The sequence below is a fragment of the Asparagus officinalis genome, chromosome 10, assembly GCF_001876935.1.
Source record: "Asparagus officinalis chromosome 10, Aspof.V1, whole genome shotgun sequence".
NCBI lineage: Eukaryota > Viridiplantae > Streptophyta > Magnoliopsida > Asparagales > Asparagaceae > Asparagus > Asparagus officinalis.
In genome coordinates, this window is record NC_033803.1 from 27,294,357 (window position 1) to 27,313,124 (window position 18,768).

An 18,768-nucleotide genomic window follows, 5' to 3' on the forward strand; every position below is an offset into this window, starting at 1 on the left:
GCAAGAAATATGAATTAATAAAATCAAGAAATAAAACCAAAAATGAAAAGAAAATTTAAGAAAGTTAAGATGAAGGATTCAAAAGAGGTAAGAAATCTAGAATATAATCCACTAACCAATTTCAATTACAAAATATAAACTATTCTCTTTTTATCATATTTCAACTTAGATTTATTAAGCATAGATTATCAAACCATTTAAGGAAAGTGTAACCTATCAAATTATCATCTAAGTTAAAATTACTATTCATGATAAGAACAACAACATGATAATAATCCTAGAATTCATAAGCATAACCTATCAAACCATTTAAGATAAGCATAGATTATCAAATTCTTCTTCTACCGATTAGTTCTCTAGTTGTGGTGAAAAAATTATTATTATTAATTGTAACTTAAGTTACAATTTTGGAAGGCCTTCTCAATTAAGAGTAGCCCTCCTCTCCAAAAGGAGTTTACAAAAATTTTCACACCTCTAACCCCTCACTCTCTACCCTTATTTATAGTAAACATCAGTGAATGAGAGCCATTGGATCAAACGAGAGCCCCAAGACAAGCACAATCAGCCATTGACGCGCGCTACAGTAATCTGGCATCGATGCAGGCATCGATGCGGGTATCGATGCAGGCATCGATGCAGGCATCGATGCCCACATCGATGCCGACATCGATACTCATTATTTCCAAATTCTGATTTCACGGATAGCTTCGTCTCGTCGAGATAGGCGATTTTCATATATTATATGTTAAATTCCGCCTTCCGGATTAGGAGATATCGTCGTTTCTTTGCGGCCAACCATTTTCAGAATTCCTTGTTGTTTGCTTTTGGGCTTTGGACTTTGGGCTTTGCTTGACTTTTCTACAGGCTACTCTGCTTGATTCTGGACTTTTGGATAATTTGGAAATTGATTTTCCAATGGGTTTCTTTGATTCATTTCTTCATTTAATCGATGAGTTTTTGTTGAGAGATGAGAGTTTGAGATTTATTCTTCATTAACCTGCAATTAAAAGATAAAAACAATTATTAGTGGTATATTTATTCATATAAATTAGATAATGAGGGTATAAAATTGTAATAAAATATGATTATCAGTGCTACAGAAAATTGATGAAATGTGAAGATACTTCCTGTAGGGTAAAACTGAGCATGTTCATAAAATTTCTCCTTTTTCTTGGGATAATACTTATTTGAGTACGAAGCAAGATGGTCTTGGTATTGTTGGCCTTCTTGTTTTGATGATGATTTAACAAATAATTTACGACTAATATTGTTTTTAGTATTTTGTTAACAAATAATTTACGACTAATATTGTTTTTAGTATTTTGTTTTGTGTTGTTTAGTATACACAGGAAAATAAGCTACATTGATATTGAAGCCTATGCACAGGAAAATAAGCTACATTGATATTGAAGCCTATGCAAATCAAGTCAACCAATCAAGTTCAAGCTTCAGAAGATTCTTTCTTGGTATACTTAATATAAGTTCATATAATGTATGTTAATTCTATAAGCTCAAATATACACACACATATACATTTGTGATTTTCTCAAAACATAGGTACTTTTATGCAAATTCTATGTTAATATGTTTTGGACTATATATACATCATAAAGATCTTTTATTATGTCCATATAAATATTCTATAAGTTTTCAAAACTTGTTTTGAGTCAAAATAAAAAATCACATGTTTTATTAAACATGTATTTTAGTGTTTTTGGATATTTCTGAGATTTCACAAATGGTAAGAGCAAATTTAAAAATTCCTATTCCAACATATTTATATTCATGTTTATAAACTTTTTCCAAAGTTTTATATTTTTTTGGAATTTATTTGCTATTTTTAAAAGATGTTTGAATTTTGTTTGTACTATTCAATTCAGGATGAAAACATGTTATCAGTCGACTGATGGTTTTTATCAGTCGACTGATGGATTTTATCAGTCGACTAATGAAACTACCTATAATTTTTAAGAAAATTCTGTTTCTTATTCGGTCGACTGACCAGTCGACTTATGTCGATTGAAGAGATTCATCAGTCGACTGATAAGCTATTAGCTGCCTGTAACGGTCAGCTCCTCTGTCGACTGATTCAGCTCATCAGTCGACCGATGCCTGTAACAACTAGTTTTTCTAGCTTTCTGGTTTTTTATCTTTTTGCTGGGTTTTCTTGGTTTTTGGGCTTCGGTTTTTTATCCTATATATACCCCCTATTGTTTCACTTTTTGAAATTATCCAAGAGGGTTTTTAAAAAGAGTTTTAAGAGTTTAAAAGTTTGTTTCTCAAGTTTGTATTTGTGTTTACAAGGAGGAAGCTCGCATTGCCAATTGAGGAAATCATCCGCAATCTTCTTCATCCTCCTTTGTGTTTATAGAAAAGTTTTTCTAACTCTTTTATCTCGCAATTTATTACTGATTTTTATATTTGTATCATTGCTAGTTTATAAATTGAGTTAGATATTATTTGTACTTATTTTATCACACACATCCCTATTTGAGCTTTTAGTATTTCATACATTATATATATTGGGTGGTGAGATTGTGATATTGTGAGAGTGAGCCTAAATTGTATTCTCATATATTATAAGAAAACAAATCTTGTAATTAAGCCTTATTGTGAGAATCTTTACCATGAACATGTTCTTGTTAGAATCTTTAATTGATGTCTTTGGCTTATCTTTTGCTAACAAACTTGATTCTTTTGATACTGCTTACACATTGTGAAAATTAATAGAAGCACATCAAGGGGACTTGAAGGCAATCCGACAAGACTTGGAGGATTCGGCTTCAAGTTCAAAAGGAGCATCATCTTCATGTACACGAATACTAGGCGATAGCCCTAGTGAGGTATGCGAGTTCGATAACAATAATGATTTCACTTTTGATGAACTCGCATATGAATATGAAAAATTATTGCATGACCATAAGAAACTAAAGCATAATTTTAAAGAATTAAAAAGCAAGCATGTTCAATTGAAATTCGTTCATGAGTCCCTTGTATCTAAGTTTGATCTCATTGCAAATCAAAATATTAATCTTAAATAATGAAATGAGAAATTAAGATTGGATATTGCAAGTTTGATTTATGATAAAAATAATGCTATGCTAGAAGTAGAGACAAGTAAAAATAAATTAGATACTCTTGTTTGCTCTACTTCTTATGACAATGCACATATATCAAATGATGAGTTGAATCAAATAAAGAAACGCATATCATCCATAGATTCAACATTAAATACATGCGTTGCAAACAATAAAAAGCTTATGGACGTGTGTGTAAAGTCCCATAAAAATATTTCCAATAAACCTATTCACTATGCACACATGTATAATAAATTTTACAAGTGTTCCATTTGTGGCCGAAAAGGCCATATTGCTATGATGCACAAAAATTTACTTTGCCTAAAAATATTAATCCTTATGCATCCCATCAAGCTACTTCATCTCATACACATGCATTGCACATATTGCACATCATAAACATGCTCATGTGTACAAGTGTGAGTTTTGTGGTCATTTTGGTCATTTGACCAAATTTTGTTAACTTGAAGAAGGTTTCTCGTTTGCAAAACAATTTCCAAGATAAACCTATTTTTACAAATGATTTTCATGCACAACCAATTAGTCAACACAAATATTTTTAACCTTTTCATTGCACATATTACAATCGTAAAGGTCACTTACATGAATTTTTTTTTGACCGCGTTCGTGCACCATACACACCCAAAACGAATCATAACCCTAGGGCCTTGAGCTTTAACGATAGGGGTCATATCCCTAGACTCTTCAGTACCAAGAGTAATTGGGTACCAAAACATGTTTAATCTTTAAGAACGAATTCTTTAGCTTTTTAGTTTTTGTACCAAAACATGTTTAATCTTTAAGAACGAATTCTTTAGCTTTTTAGTTTTTCATGTTCTTAAAGATGATTTCTATTTAAGTTAAGAACGAATTCTTTAGCTTTTTAGTTTTTCATGTTCTTAAAGATGATTTCTATTTAAGTTTTATAAATAAAATTGAAATCAATTTTATACTTGGTATTTGATTTGAAAAGTTATCATTCATATTTTTTCATGATTCTCTTTCATAGATTTTATCTTTTCATCCTTTATGAATTGATACAATTTTATCAAGATGATTTTTCTATGCTAAAACATCATTTTTGTTAGTATACCTTGTTTTTTAATTTTTAAGTTTGAACAATGTGTTTGTGTTTATGGGATCATTATAAAACATTCTTATGATGATATTTATGTGTTTGAGCTTCCAGATCATCTATTTATGGTTTATAATGTATTCCTTATATGGTTTGATCAAGTTTTACAAAGAAGATTTCTTCTATTGATCAAACACTTTTTAGATATATACTTTGTTTTGAATTTGCATATGAGAGGATTATGTTTTTGCAACCCCCCGGATGTATTAATCCTTTGTTTCAAATTATGTTTACCGGGCATTCATATGAGATAAAACTAGTTTTTCTTGTTTTTGTTGAAAATGAGTATATTGAACTCCTATGTATTTATCCAAAACATACAAATCTTTAATCTTTATGGATAATACTTATAAATGTTTCGACAAATTTTCTTTGTGATCATGTATATAGGAAAGATGTGTTCATTAATTACATTGATACAAAATATCCTTTTTAGAGGACATCTTTGCCTAACCTCTTTGCTTAGAGATTTTTTTTTTTTGATTTGAGTGTGTTTATCATTTGAATCATGTATTTGCTCAATCATCTTATTTTTTGTTAAAATGGTACTTTATGCTTTTCCATGAACTCTCATTTGGTCTCTCTTTTGGTATCATTTTTATTGCTTTTCTTGGATTCATGAATTGTCATGAACAAGATTTTAGTTTTCATAAGTTTTCATGAACTTATACTTTGTTTTTATGTATTGAGACATCATTCTCACAATAATGTATTTATATATGTTCTCAATCAATCATAATTTATGGTTTGATAACTTATAAATTTTCTTTTGGATTCCTTGTCAAATCATTTGATTCTTGATTCTTGAATTTTAAATCCTTGATTTTTTTGGGATTTTTTGTTGTTGCTGTTTTTTTATATATATCCTATGGATATATATCTATCTTTTAGACTCTTGTGACACCTTATCTTCATGATACATGTATATGTGTTCACTTAGTCTATCTTTGTATGTGAGTTGTGTTTAGCATATTTTACATTTATGCTTGCTCATATGTTTGTCATGATCTTTATTGCATATATTCTTTATGGCTTTTTGATAGGAGGAGCCTTCCCCATATTTTTATTTATACCCACTTGTGCTTTTTGTTAGGGGGAGCTTTCGCTCTTCTTTATCATTTTGTTTATCCCTATTTTTGATGTTGCCAAATAGGGAGAAAAATGTGAGGTATATAGTATTTGTTTTGATTGTTTGTTATTTATTGTTTGTTTTATTACTTTTATTATGCATATTAGTAAATTGTTTGTCATCATCAAAATGAGGGAGATTGTTGGCCTTCTTGTTTTGATGATGATTTAACAAATAATTTACGATTAATATTGTTTTTAGTATTTTGTTTTGTGTTGTTTAGTATACACAAGAAATGAACTACATTGATATTAGAGTCTATGCAAATCAAGTCAACCAATCTAGTTCAAGCTTCAAAAGATTATTTCTTGGTATACTTAGTATAGGTGATAATCGCATTTTATTACAGTTTTATACCCTTATTATCTATTTTATATGAATAAATATACCACTAATAATTGATTTTATCTTTAATTGCAGGTTAATGAAGAATAAGAGCCCAAACTCTCATCTCTCAACAAAAAGCCCTTGATTTAATGAAGAAATGAAGCCCATGAAGCCAAAGGAATTCTTTCAAATATTTAATGAAGAAATAATTCAAAGCCCAATGGAAAATCAAGAGAAAATGCCAAGCCCAAAAGTCCAAGCCAAAGCCCAAGACACAAGCCCAAAAGCCAAATACAAGAGTTCTGCGAACAGCAACCAGAAGAAGGCAGGCATTGATGCGTGCATCGATGGGGGCATCGATGCCTGCATCGATGCCTGTATCGATGCCTGCATCGATACCATCGTACAGTTTGTTATAGATCTAAGGCTAAAATTTGTTATTTTTAGATAAGATTTCAATCCAATGGCTCTCATTCACTTATGTTTACTATAAATAGGGGTAGGGAGTGAGGGGTTGAAGGGTGAAAAATTTTGTAACTCCATTTGGAGAGGAGGGCTACTCTTAATTGAGAAGGCCTTCCAAAAATTATAACTTTTGTTGTAATTAATAATAATAATTTTTCTCCTCTTTAATTTTTTTTCTCCTCTTTGTTGAATGATGAGGATGGAGATGAAGAGTAATTTGAAGGTTTGCATTTCTTTTATTTTTTTTCTCTTTTATTTCTTTTTAGTAATTTCTTTATTATTGCTTATTAGTTAGATTTACATTCATGCTTGTAGTGTAGATTTATTTTCTTGTCTTTTTTTCTTTTTGCATTTTAATTTGTAGAGTAGATTTATTTTCTTGCATTTAATTTCTATAATTTATTTTGTAGTTTAGATTTTTATTCTTTGTAGTTAGATTTATTTCTTGTTCATAGTTTAGATTTTTCTTTTCTTTTTATTTTTGTAAGTAATTCTTTTTCTTCTTGTTTTTATTTCTTAAGATGTGAAATTAATTCTTGTAGGAATCTTAGAATTGCATAAAACTAGTCTAATTTCCTTTATATTGTATGAATTATTCTCTTGCACTTAAAATGTTCATGTTTAGGATAATCAACTAGAAAACTAATCGGTAGAAGAAGAATTTGATAATCTATACTTATCTTAAATGGTTTGATAGGTTATGCTTATGAATTCTAGGATTATTATCATGTTGTTGTTCTTATCATGAATAGTAATTTTGACTTAGATGATAATTTGATAGGTTACACTTTCCTTAAATGGTTTGATAATCTATGCTTAATAAATCTAAGTTGAAATATGATAAAAAGAGAATAGTTTATATTTTGAAATTAGCTAGTGGATTACATTCTAGATTTCTTACCTCTTTTGAATCCCCCATCTTAACTTTCTTAAATTTTCTTTTCATTCTTGTTTTTATTTCTTGATTTTATTCATTCTTCTTTCTTGCCTTGTGATTTCATTTATTCTTTAATTCTTCTTTTCTCTCCTCTAAAATTCAATTTATGATCTCTTGCATATATTCACAACAATCACTTATCACAATCATACTTATTCTTTAATCCTATTTTGTCACGCACACAACATAAGAACCTACTCTAATAATCTCTTAAAATCACCTTCCTCGTGGGATCGATAACTTTTTATACTATAACTTGATCAATTGTGCACTTGTAAGTTTGATACATAATTATGCCGCATCAAGTTTTTGGCGCCGTTGCCGGGGAAGGTGCTAAAATAGGATTTTATTATTTTGGTTCTTTAACTTGTGTGTTTTCTTGTGAAGGAACCACTTGGAGCTTGAAAATCTTGGATTGAAGATCAAGAATTTGGAGAATTGCTTTCGGATAAGTCCTCTTTCTAGTTTTCAATTCCACCCTCTTTAGCTAGCTTCACAATTAGAGACACTTAGGATTTAAAAAAAAAAAAAAGATTTTATTTTTGTTGAACCACCTTTCACTTGAACATTAACTAACAAGATAATAAATTCAAACAAGAGCTCTCTTCTCACATTTGATTGTTGTTGACCATAATTAAAAAAAGATTTTCTTTTTATCATCCTTTTTAGTCGCTTTTAATTTCTAGGATTGCATTTCATATAGTATAGGAATTCACCAAAGTGATTGTAGCACTTGATTTGGCACACACTTAAAACATTCTTAAGGGCAAAACCCCAATTAAGATAAGGTAAGGGATTTCATCACCCTTTTTTTAGCCCACAAATCACTATTTCCTCACTTCACAAACCCAAGCCTTCTAAAACTCATTAGACGTTGGCCCCTAAGGATTCGAGCTCAATAAGGAACAAGAAATCCTTAAGTGAACCGGTTTAAGTTTTCTCAGATTAGTTGGTGTCTAAGGTAAGGTTTAGGGGTTACGTAATGCGCTCCGCAAGGAACGAGGTACTTAATTGATCTCTGATCACCCTCTAGTACTATCCTTACCTGATTAACTACCTGGGTAAAACTTTGATCTTTTCACTGTAGGAGTTTTTGGTTAGGAGCTGGTCTAGTGGAGTTAGGCTAAACCCTAGAATTAGAGTTGATTGAAAAGTGATTGCCTTGATTTGTTTTAGTCAGGATTTTTCTTTTTCTTTATCTTTTCATATAAAAAAAAACTAACGAACTTGGGTTCGGGATAATTCTCATCGTTTAATCCGTATTGAACCAATTCAAGAAATGGAAAATCAACCCGTCCTTTAGGATATGTGTTACCCCACCAGAAATGTAATTCCATCTTGCATAAGACTCCCCGAAGTAAATGGAGCAAATTTTGAGCTTAGACCGCATATATAAACATACTTCCCAAATTCCTAGGTAATGAAATAGAAGATGCATATATTTTTATCTCGGAATTTGAGGAAGTGTGTATTATGATTAAAATGAGAGAATTAACCGAAGATGCAATTAAGCTCAGATTTATTCCATTTGCTCTTAAGGACAAGGCTAAAAAATGGTTGTACAGCTTACCGACAAATTCCATCTCAACTTGGGAGGAATTTGTCACCGTTTTTCTTAAGAAATTTTTCCCTATTCACAAAACGGTAAAGCTTAGGAACAGCATTCAAAACTTTAAAATTGTCCCAGGAGAACCATTCTGGAAATATTTTGACCAATTTAAATATCTTTTAATCCAATGTCCTCATCATGGTCTAGAAAAATAGCGATTGTGCCAAGTCATATATGAAGGATTGGACTATTCTTCAAAAACATCTTTAGAATCGATGTGTCAGGGAGACTTTATGAGAAAAAACGCCGATGAAGCTTGGGAATTCCTAGAGAGTCTATCCGAGAAAACAATGCAGTGGGAAAACTGTGATGACAGGGTTTCATCTGTTTCCCAATCTAAGTCTAGTGGTCTTTCCCTGGAGTCAAACATTGCTTCTGAAGCGAAGATGGCGACGATTCTGTGGAGGTTAGAAGCCTTAGAAGTTAAGGAATGAGCTCCAGCTCAAATCAATCATATTTCTGCCCCAGGATGTCATAACTGTCAGCCTTCTACCCATGTTTTAGAGGAATGCCCTCTCCTAGGAAATAACATGCTTTAGAACAGATGAACGCTGCATTCCAGCGTCCTAGAAATGATCTATTTTCTCCAACCTACAATCCAGGTTGGAGAAATCATCCTAACTTTGCTTGGAACAAAGGAAATTCTCATGGAAACCAAAACTTCATTCCCGCGTCGAACCAACAATTTCCTAGGGGAAACACTGTCCCATTCAATGCACCAAACAATTTTCAACAAGCTAACCTAGTTTTTCCAACCCAACATCCTCATCCTCACCAGCCTACAAATCCTTCAAATTCTGATCATGACAAACATTTGAGTGTCTTAGAAAAGGGTTTAGAAGCTATGATCAAAGCTTCTACACAAACTACCAACATGTTGACCCAATCATCCACCACTCTAAATTCATTCATGCAAACCACCGGCCAAGTGCTCAACTCGAACACTCAAGCCATAGCCTGGTTAGAAACCCAACTTGGGCAACTAGCCACTGCCGTGAGTGAAAGAGAGAAAGAAAAATTCCCAAGTCAACCTGTTGCAAACCCTAAAGATAATGGATCCAGCTCATCCCATCCAGCTCATGTGAATGCAGTTCACACACTGCGATCAGGAAAATAAATAGACAACCAAGTTAGAATGCCACCGGATCAAACCCCTTCTCCCATCCAACAAACTCCTTCTGTTGAAGCAATTCCTTCCGATGACCAAAATGCTGAACTTGAGATTGAGCCTAATCTAGATAGGTATAGGCCCGTTGCCCCCTTTTCAGATAGACTCAAACTTAGAAAAAACTCCCCGTAGGTTGAGAAAATCCTAGAAACGTTTAAACAGGTCAAGATCAACATCCCTCTTGAGAAAATCCTAGAAACGTTTAAACAGGTCAAGATCAACATCCCTCTCCTAGATGCAATTGAACAAATCCCTTCTTATGCAAAGTTCTAAATCCCTTCTTATGCAAAGTTCTTAAAGGACTTATGCACTAAGAAAAGAACCACCAATGTCCCCAAGAGAGTCTTCTTAGCTGCCAACCTCAGTGAAATTTTTTCAAAACCCATGTCTTTGAAATACAAGGACCCTAGTTGTCCCACAATTCCATGTGTCATAGGTAACACTCACATTGATAAGGCACTTCTAGATTTGGGAGCCAGCGTCAACCTCCTTCCTTATTTAGTCTATCAACAGCTAGGTGCAGGAGAACTTAAACCGACAAGATGCACTCTACAGTTAGCTGATAGATCCGTAAAAATTCCTAAAGGAGAGGTAGAGGATGTTCTGATCAAAGTTGGAGAGTTCATTTTCCCAGTTGATTTTATTGTCTTGGAAACGTAGCCCGTTTCCAATCTCAAAAGTCAAATTCCCGTCATTCTAGGAAGACCGTTCTTAGCCACCTCAAATACTTTGATCAATTGTAGAACCGGTCAGATGAAACTATCTTTTGGGAATATGACTATTGATCTTAATATCTTCAACTTAGGAAGGCAGCCTAGTGATCCATCTGATGAACCCATGGAAGTGAATTTCATTCAAGGAATATCCAATGAACAACAAGAGGGAGAGTGTGAGTCTGATACAAATGCATCTGATTTAATGATTGAAGAGCTTTCTGATGACAAACTAGAGATAGAATCACTGGACAATCATGTTTTTGCCGTTGGCTGGCAACGAGAACCTTTAGAGATAGAACCCCGAGTCCAGCTTCGCCCATCTGTGGAGGAACCCCCTAAGTTAGAGCTCAAACCTCTACCTAAAAATCTAGATTATGCCTACTTAGGGGAGAACGAGTCTTTACCAGTTATCATTTCTTCCGATTTGACTACCGGTCAAAGGAAGCTCTCTTAGATGTTTTAAGAGAGAATACGAAAGCCATTGGATGGACCACGGCTGATATCAAAGGGATTAGTCCAACCAATGTTCAACACGGAATCCATTTGATAGATGATGCCAAACCTACTCGAGATCCTCAACGTAGGTTAAACCCAGTGATGAAAGAAGCCGTTAGGAAAGACATTCTGAAATATCTCGATCATGGGATAATTTATCCTATTTCTGATAGTTCATGGGTGAGTCTGATCCAAGTTGTTCCAAAGAAATCTGGGATCACCGTGATCCAAAATGAGGGTAATGAGCTGATTCCCACTCGAATCCAAACTGGATGGCGAGTTTGTATTGACTACCGAAAACTCAACTTAGCCACTCGAAAAGATCACTTCCCTCTTCCTTTCATTGACCAAATGTTAGAGCGTTTAGCAGGACACGAGTTCTATTGTTTCCTGGATGGATATTCAGGTTACAATCAAATCCCTATCGCTCCAGAAGATCAGGAGAAAACCACTTTCACTTGCCCGTATGGAACATTCGCATACTGACGCATGCCTTTTGGACTGTGCAACGCACCGACCACATTCTAACGTTGCATGATCAGTATTTTTTTTCGACATGGTAGAGCGATTTCTCGAAATTTTCATGGACGACTTTTTCATCTTTGGTGACACATTTTCCCAATGTTTGCATCATCTTAAACTGGTCCTAGAACGGTGTAGGGAGAAAAATCTAACTCTTAATTGGGAGAAATGTCATTTCATGGTCAAACAAGGCATTGTCTTAGGACATATAGTTTCTAATAGGGGAATCGAAGTGGACAAAGCTAAGGTAGATCTCATTTCCAACCTCCCTCCTCTCAAAACAGTCAAAGAGGTCAGATCGTTTCTTGGTCATGCTGGTTTTTACCGACGTTTCATCAAGGATTTCAGCAAAATTGCTAGACCCTTGACCAATCTCTTAGCCAAGGATACATCATTTGTCTTCTCTCCCGACTGCCTCAAAGCTTTTGAATATCTGAAAAAGGAGCTAACCATAGCTCCTATCATTCATTCACCGGACTGGACCTTACCATTCGAACTGATGTGTGATGCATCTGATTCTGCGATTGGTGCTGTTTTAGGACAACGGTTTGATAGAAAACCGCATGTGATCTACTACACCAGTAGGACTCTGAATGATGCCCAGCAAAACTATTCTGTCACAGAGAAATAGTTTTTAGCTGTAGTCTTTGCCTTAGAAAAATTCAGGTCCTACCTCATCGGTTCCTTAACCAAAGTTTTCACAGATCATGCCGCACTAAAGTATCTTTTGACCAAAAAGGATGCTAAAGCACGACTCATTAGATGCATTCTCCTTCTTCAAGAGTTTGACATCCAAATTCTTGACAGAAGGGGAACAGAAAACCCCGTAGCAGATCACCTTTCTCGATTACCGAACGTACCAACATCAACTGTTCCGATCAATGAGCATTTCCTTGATGAACAACTCCTACAAATCCAATCTGTCCCATGGTTCGCTGACATTGTGAATTACATAGTCATGAACCAGATCCCTTCTCATTGGTCCAAACAGGATAGATCCTGTTTTCTCTCCCAAGTAAAATACTTCTACTGGGATGATCCATATCTGTTCAAATACTATCCTGATCAGATCTTTAGGAGGTGTGTTCCCACGGAAGAAACTAGGAGTGTTCTATCATTTTGTCATGAGCAAGCATCTGGGGGCCACTTTGGTCCGAGAAAAAAGCTGAAAAAGTTCTCAAGGATTCATTCGAGTTTTACAAAACCTGTAACCGCTGTCAGCTTTTAGGAAAGGTCACTAGAAGAAATATGATGCCCCTACAACCCATCTTATCCGTTGAACTTTTTGATCTGTGGGGTATCGAATTCATGGGACCATTTCCAAATTCCTTTGGAAATGTGTACATTCTAGTAGCCGTTGAATACATGTCAAAATGTGTTGAGGCGGTAGCTTGTAAAACTAATGACAACAAGGTCGTTGTCAAGTTTTTGAAAGAGAATATTTTTGCACGGTTTGGAGTACCCCGAGCGATCATCAGTGACAACGGTACACATTTCTGTAACTGTTCTTTTGAATCTTTGATGAGGAAATATTCAATCACACACAAATTATCAACTCCTTATCACCCCCAAACCAGTGGACAAGTAGAGGTCACAAACAGGCAGATCAAACAAATCTTAGAAAAAACAGTTAATCATAATAGAAAAGATTAGTCTGTAAAATTATGTGATGCTCTGTGGGCATATAGAACAACCTTCAAGGCCAATTTGGGTATGTCACCATACATACTGGTATTCGGGAAAGCTTATCACCTACCAGTAGAGTTGGAACATCAAGAAATGTGGGCGATAAAACAGTTGAATTTTGATTCAGACTCGGCAGGTAAGAACAGATTGCTCCAAATAAATGAGTTGGAAGAAATTAAAAATGATGCATACATAAACTCAAAAATTTACAAAGAGAAAACCAAGATTTTTCATGACAAATCAATTTTACGAAAAAATTTCTCTCCAGGACAGAAAGTTTTATTGTACAATTCAAAATTGCATCTTTTTCCTGGAAAATTAAGATCAAGATGGACAGGTCTATTTTTTGTCAAACAAGTTTTTTCACATGGAGTTGTCGAGAGAGAAAATCCTAAAAATGGTAACATTTTTAAAATAAATGGTCAACGTCTAAAACCATTTTTAGAAATTTCTACGCTTGGAGAGGAAGAGGTGTTGGTTCTTCATGAACCTCATTATCTTTAAACAAAAAAAAAAGAAAAAATAAATAATTAAATAAATAAATAAATAAAATATACTTTCAATTTTTCTCTTTTATTTGATTTCTTCATCCTCATACTAATAGTAATTGCAGATCCTTATCATCATTGTCGACCAAACAAATGTAAGTTCTTCAATTCTTATCTGCTTTACTTTGTGCATCAGCGAATTTGCATTGAGGATAATGCAAAATTTAGGTATGGGGGTGAGAAGTACATATTTTCCTCTTTATTTTATCATTTTATTGCATTTTTGACTTAGTTTAAAAATATATATATATAAAAATATTGTCACTTGCCAATTAATAAAGTTAAGTAATAATTGATCTAATTGATAGATTTTAAATTTTCTAATTCCTAGTTAGTGACATACTCAAGTTCACCTTTTATGTTAACTCCAAATAAAATTCTTAAGAAATGATTTTTCAAGTAGTATACATTACTTAAGTCTTACCTTAGACTTTTAATTAAAAATAATAAAATTTTTGCATGCTTAACTTAGAGTTAAAAATATTTTTTTCAAGTTATCTCGATTTACACTTTTTTTTTCAGACTATATATACTTACACATATATATATTAAAAAAAACTAACCTTATAAAAAAAAGAGTGCGAAAAATGGGCACAAAAAAAAGAACTCTTAAATTCAAGGTGATTCTATCTTATAAAGACTAAGTTGACTGAGTAATTAAGCCCAAGAAGTATTTTTATACTTAATGACCTAAGCCTAATTGGGTTGGGATTCATTGGCCCAAAACTCGTTAAATGGTCACTTAGAAAGCCCGTTAAAATAGAAAACAATCACCAAGAATTAAAGAGTGAAAAAAAAAATTATAACACTAACCATTTTTTTTCTATATATTGTTGTTTTGTATATATGGTCTTAAAAAATAATTTTTGATCAAGAGACTTGAAAGTTATTTAAAACAAAGAGTTAGCATGTTCTTTTCAAAACTTTTTAATTAAATCTCTAAGATTCGACTTGGTTTTGTATTGCTATAATGAAAAAGATTTTTGAAAAGAGTTACATTAGAGTTATATATAAAAACGTTTTCTTGATTATTAACTAGCTTCAATTAGAATGTCTAAATATATCAAGGAAAATTAGTTATTTACTGACTTATTTAACTTGGCAAGTTGACCGAATTTTATGGGTATATTCACTGCAAACTCTCACGAGACTACAACTCGTCCACTAGGGTAACCTAGGGGTTTAAAGGCTTGTTGTATGCGCTAAATACAACCACGATTCCTGCGAAAGTGAGTTAGGATTTTTCTTATCACAATAAAATGATGATTAAGAACATCACGTTGTATTTTGGAGCCTTTGATAATCACATTTTATTACAATTTTTATACCCTCATTATCTATTTTATATGAATAAATATACCACTAATAATTGCTTTTATCTTTAATTGCAGGTTAATGAAGAATAAGAGCCCAAACTCTCATCTCTCAACAAAAAGCCCTTGATTTAATGAAGAAACGAAGCCCATGAAGCCAAAGGAATTCTTTCAAATATTTAATGAAGAAATAATTCAAAGCCCAATGGAAAATCAAGAGAAAATGCCAAACCCAAAAGTCCAAGCCAAAGCCCAAGACACAAGCCCAAAAGCCAAATACAAGAGTTCTGTGGACATCAACCAGAAGAAGGCAGGCATCGATGCCTGCATCGATGCCTATATCGATGCCTGCATCGATACCATCGTACAGTTTGTTATAGATCTAAGGCTAAAATTTATTGTTTTTGGATAAGATTTCAATCCAATGGCTCTCATTCACTGATGTTTACTATAAATAGGGATAGAGAGTGAGGGGTTGAAGGATAAAAAATTTTGTAACTCCATTTGGAGAGGAGAGCTACTCTTAATTGAGAAGGCCTTCCAAAAATTATAACTTTTGTTGCAATTAATAATAATAATTTTTCTCCTCTTTAAATTTTCTTTTCTCCTCTTTGTTGAATGATGATGATGGAGATGAAGAGCAATTTGAAGGTTTGCATTTCTTTTATTTTTATCTTTTATTTCTTTTTTGTAATTTCTTTATTATTGCTTATTAGTTAGATTTACATTCATGCTTGTAGTGTAGATTTATTTTCTTGTTTTTTTTATTTCTTTTTGTATTTTAATTTGTAGAGTAGATTTATTTTCTTGTATTTAATTTCTGTAATTTATTTTATAATTTAGATTTTTATTCTTTGTAGTTAGATTTATTTCTTGTTCATAGTTTAGATTTTTCTTTTCTTTTTATTTTTGTAAGTAATTCTTTTTTTTTCTTGTTTTTATTTCTTAAGATGTGAAATTAATTCTTGTAGGAATCTTAGAATTACATAAAACTAGTCTAATTTCCTTTATATTATATGAATTATTCTCTTTTACTTAAAATGTTCATGTTTAGGATAATCAACTAGAGAACTAATCGGTAGAAGAAGAATTTGATAATCTATACTTATCTTAAATGGTTTGATAGGTTATGCTTATGAATTCTAGGATTATTATCTTATTGTTGTTCTTATCATGAATAATAATTTTGACTTAGATGATAATTTGATAGGTTATACTTTCCTTAAATGATTTGATAATCTATGCTTAATAAATCTAAGTTGAATTATGATAAAAAGAGAATAGTTTATATTTTATAATTAAAATTAGCTAGTGGATTACATTCTAGATTTCTTACCTCTTTTGAATCCTCCATCTTAACTTTCTTAAATTTTTTTTTCATTTTTGGTTTTATTTCTTGATTTTATTCATTCTTCTTTCTTGCATTGTGATTTCATTTATTCTTTAATTCTTCTTTTCTCTCCTCTAAAATTCAATTTATTATCTCTTGCATATATTCACAACAATCACTCATCACAATCATACTTATTCTTTAATCCTATTTTGTCACGCACACAGCATAAGAACCTACTCTAATAATCTCTTAAAATCACCTTCCTCGTGGGATCGATAACTTTTTATACTATAACTTGATCAATTGTGCACTTGTAATTTTGGTACATAATTATGCCGCATCAATAGGTTCATATAATGTGTGTTAATTCTATAAGCTCAAATATACACACACATATACATTTGTGATTTTCTTAAAACATAGGTACTTTTATGCAAATTCTATGTTAATATGTTTTGGACTATATATACATCATAAACATGTTTTATTATGTCCACATAAATATTCCATACGTTTTTAAAACTTTTTTTGAGTCAAAAATCAAAAATCACATGTTTTATTAAACATGTATTTTAGTGTTTTTGAATATTTCTGAGATTTTACAAATGGTAAGAGCAAATTGAAAAATTCCTGTTCCAACATGTTTATATTCATGTTTATAAACTTTTTCCAAAGTTTTATATTTTTTAGAATTTATTTGCTATTTTTAAAAGAGGTTTGAAATTCATTTGTACTATTCAATTCAGGCTGAAAACATGTTATCAGTCGACGTATGGTTTTTATCAGTCGACTTATGAAACTGCCTGTAATGTTTAAAAAGTTTCTGTTTTTTATTCGGTCGACTGATCAGTCGACTGATGACCTCATCAGTCGATTGAAGAGATTCATCAGTCGACTGATAAGTTGTTAGCTGCCTATAACGGTCAGTTCGTCAGTCGACTGATTCAGCTTATCAGTCGACCGACGCCTGTAACGGTTAGTTTTTCTAGCTTTCTATTTTTTTGTCTTTTTGCTGGATTTTATTGGTTTTTGGGCTTTGGTTTTTTATCCTATATATACCTCATGTTGTTTCACTTCTGAAATTATCCAAGAGGGTTTTTAAAAAGAGTTTTAAGAGTTTAAATAAAAGTTTGTTTCTCAAGTTTGTGTTTGTGTTTACAAGGAGGAAGCTTGCATTGCCAATTGAGGAATTCATCCTCGATCTTCTTCATCCTCCTTTGTGTTTATAGAGAAGTTTTTCTAACTCTTTTATCTAGCAATTAAAACCTCTTTCTCCTTTGTGAAACCTCTTTATAGAGAAGTTCTTCTAACTCTTTTATCTAGCAATTTAATTGTGAAACCTCTTTATAGAGAAGTTCTTCATCCTCCTTTGTGTTTATAGAGAAGTTTTTCTAACTTCTTCATCCTCTTTCTCCTTCTCTCTTGCAGCCTAGCAGCTCGAGCAGAAGTAGGTTTAGAACCTAACCAAAATGTTAAAAATGTCATAATCTTGCTCAAAAGCTCAAGAGATCTCTTCCTCTTATTTGAAAAAATTCTATCGTTACGCTCTTGCCATATACACCAAATAATAGAGCAAATAACCACATCTCTTTCCAATTTGCAATTATCATCCTTACCCATAACCCAATTAAATTTCTTTTAAAGAATTCAAACTAAACTCTTTTTCAATTTTAAATTAATATTGAATAGATTTCCATATTAAGTATACAAGCTCACATTCCACAAATAATGTAATGACTTTCCTCTTCTTTGGAACATAAACAACACATCAAGTCCAGATGAATTCCTTTCCTATCTAGATTATCTTTTGTATTTAACCCATGTCTTAAAAGCCAACCAAACAAGAAATTTCACCTTTAAAGGAACAAGAAGCTTCCAAAGATTTGCACAATCAAATCATTAAACCCCATCAATAAGAAATTGATAAAAGGATTTAATTGTGAAACTACCTTTTGCTTCCCAAATCCATTTTCTTTTGTCCTCCCTTTGTTCAAAATTTATAGTCATAATAACATTCAACATATTAAAATATTGGAAAACTAAAATTCCTGTGAATTGCCTTCTAAACTGTATCTCCTAAGTCTATTCATCATTCACCTTCTTTCTTATACTGCTGATAGAAGCAAAAGGAAAAGAGGTGATATTAAAAAGAGAAGGAAATACAGAAGCAAGGGTAGATGAGCCTACCCATTTGTCAAGCCAAAATAAAGTTTGATTTCCACTCCCCACCTCCACATGAGTACTGCACAAAAAGCTTTCAGCATTATCAAAAAACTTCCTCAAAAACTGTGATAATTGAATTCTACCA